At 38.4% G+C, this 2466-nt stretch overlaps 1 protein-coding gene across 3 annotated transcripts in view; it reads right to left on the reverse strand.

Annotated features, from left to right (window-relative positions):
• Nucleotides 1-350, reverse strand: part of Prosap (SH3 and multiple ankyrin repeat domains prosap) — a 55690-nt gene extending 55340 nt beyond the window's left edge. For all 3 annotated transcript variants that reach the window (XM_065302539.1, XM_065302535.1, XM_065302536.1), the window contains exon 1: nt 8-350. The gene's annotated coding sequence lies outside the window, so the exon portion shown is untranslated. The remainder of the gene's footprint in view (nt 1-7) is intronic.
• Between the last annotated feature and the right edge of the window lie 2116 nt (nt 351-2466).

The raw sequence follows: 2466 nt of genomic DNA on the forward strand, positions 1-2466 counted from the left end.
TACATACCTTTGTTTTTGTTGATGATCTTCACCTTCCCCGACCTCGAAATTAACCGAAATGCACACCACTAGCGTTTATAAATCAAATTGGTTTGTTATTTTCTTCCGTGCGCGCACTGGAAAAGTGAAGATTTTCGACGGTTCATTATTACCACGCGCGCGTGTGTGATTAATGAATTAGTTTTCGGAATGTGTCGTGGAATGTTAACTCTTCATCGCGGCGACCGGTAACACAATGCGTGTGTCGTTGTCGATTTTTAGTTTCTACCTGCTGCGTGTGCGGTGTGAGTACTCGAGTTAGAATTGCGCGCGCGCGTGTGGCTGAGCCCAATGCTCGACAGGTACTGATCCACCTCGCGTTTTGCGCGCCCAGCTCAACGCACACACGCTGCACGTTTCGCCCAAAAGACACGCCGCCGGTCGCGAATCGAGCGATATCAGAAACAACAGCGAGAAGAATGCACGACGCGAAACAAGGAAAGACGCACACACACACTGCAAACGCAAGCGACTTAAGTCTACAAATGCATAATGCACACGTTTGCACAAACTCACAACTTGGACTAAGCAACCACCAGCGATACGAGATTATTACTTGATTGGAAAACTTTTCAAAGTCACTTGATTCGACGATAAACGCAACTAATACAATTTATTTTGAAAACAATTTTATTTAAGTGTACTTAACGGATTTGCACTAACAAATTGATTGTTGAATCAATAATCGACACATTCGTGTCCGATATGTCCACAAATCTCTCTATGCGAATGCAAATAAGTTTATTATGCGAAAAAGTTACTTCAACAAACGGCGATCAGTTACTCAGTCACTGATTAAATACATTAACGTGTGTTTGCATGACGCAAGAATGCAAAGTAACAAAGTACGAGAAGATTGATGAGTTTGGCTGTTTGAATATATTAAAATTTTATGTTTTACGCCTGAAACATTTGAATGAGCGTTTGTGGAAGAAATGATTGAAGGTTTATTGAACTTTTTTGTTCTTATTGATGAGACGACTTTTACTTGTTGTTGATGCGAACAAATTTCCGTCTATTCATTAGTTTTGCATGCAGAAACAACGATTGTTTTAACATCGTGTCATTTGTCATCAATTTTCTACCTGAGTATCGATGCATTCAGCTGTTTTTGCTTGTTTCATCAATAATTCTGTGCGCGCTTCCGGTGGACGGCATTATGTTTCGCAATTTCCTAACTAGAATAACAACATGCTGTCGAGCGTGCAGATTCGTGTATGCAGTATATATAGATGTGCATAAATCGACGAAATTTTCCATTACATTTGATCAGCGCTGCAAAAAGTTGACGCCAGCGCGTAATTCGATAATGGCGAACTAATTTTTCACTCGAACACATTTCGCGTACCTGTTGACACGTGGAGACAGCGTAAAAATGTAATAAACAGCAGATATAGCGAAATCGGAGGGCAGGATGTTCACAACGCGCGAGTGGCATCGTTTTTCGCCACGCTCGACGACAGGAAACGCTCGAAATGCTGCAAACATCAATTAAACATCCGCATTTACAGCCACAACCACATCTGTAAAAAAATATACTAAAAGTCAACTCAATTCTAACAATAAACTAATAAAATATCAAAAATGACAATTGACACCTCCGCAAAAAACTTATTTCATTGATTCACTCATAGAAATATGCTATGAAGATTCCTAGAATATGGATTTCAACAGGTTGATTACAGTCGCGTGTGTAACCGCGTTGTATTAAATTAAATCCGATGAAATGGGATTTCTGCTTCAATCAAGGCGAGGCAAGGATCAGATAACGACCTCCGCGTTTCAACCATTATTCCGCACATTTTTCAATCTGTGCTAATGAACAACACAACATATACAATATTCAAAACCTCATCATGAATAATTTTATTTGTTTTGTGATTTTAAACAAATCACAGCGAAAACATCATCATGTGTGCTGTATAATGCTATTTTTAATTCATTTTGGTGAAATTTTGCGGCGCTTGAGGTAATTTAACCCAATAAATCATTCAGCCCTAAAGAATTATTTATAACTTCATTTGGTTATTGATTTTACATCACAATTGCCCCAATATTCACACTGTTATTACGCAAACAGCATTTTTTAAACGCTCCGACATTGAAATTCTCGTTGTAGTATATTAGAATAGAAGCAAATTGCTGTTTTCGAAAACCTTCATGTTTTGAAAACGAGGAAACAAACAATTGAATGGGATACAACACGACAGCGAAATTAGGATGAATATCGAACAAAGTACAAAACGTTTCGCTCAGGGCCGAAATTTACCAACATTTTGCATATTCCAAACACTTATGTAATGTGAAACACAATTTTCGGTCATGTCTAGACTGATGTCTGTAATTGTTTAACAAATTGAACACTTTGGATGCTAAATATCTGCAAAAACAAGTCATATAAGTTGCGCTCCATAAAAACCAGCCATC

This window comes from Atheta coriaria, unplaced genomic scaffold, assembly GCF_025399875.1.
Source record: "Atheta coriaria isolate IRGN ID8LTWV9N9 unplaced genomic scaffold, Caltech_Dcor_3.1 hic_scaffold_5_pilon, whole genome shotgun sequence".
Classification (NCBI taxonomy): Eukaryota; Metazoa; Arthropoda; class Insecta; order Coleoptera; family Staphylinidae; genus Dalotia; species Dalotia coriaria.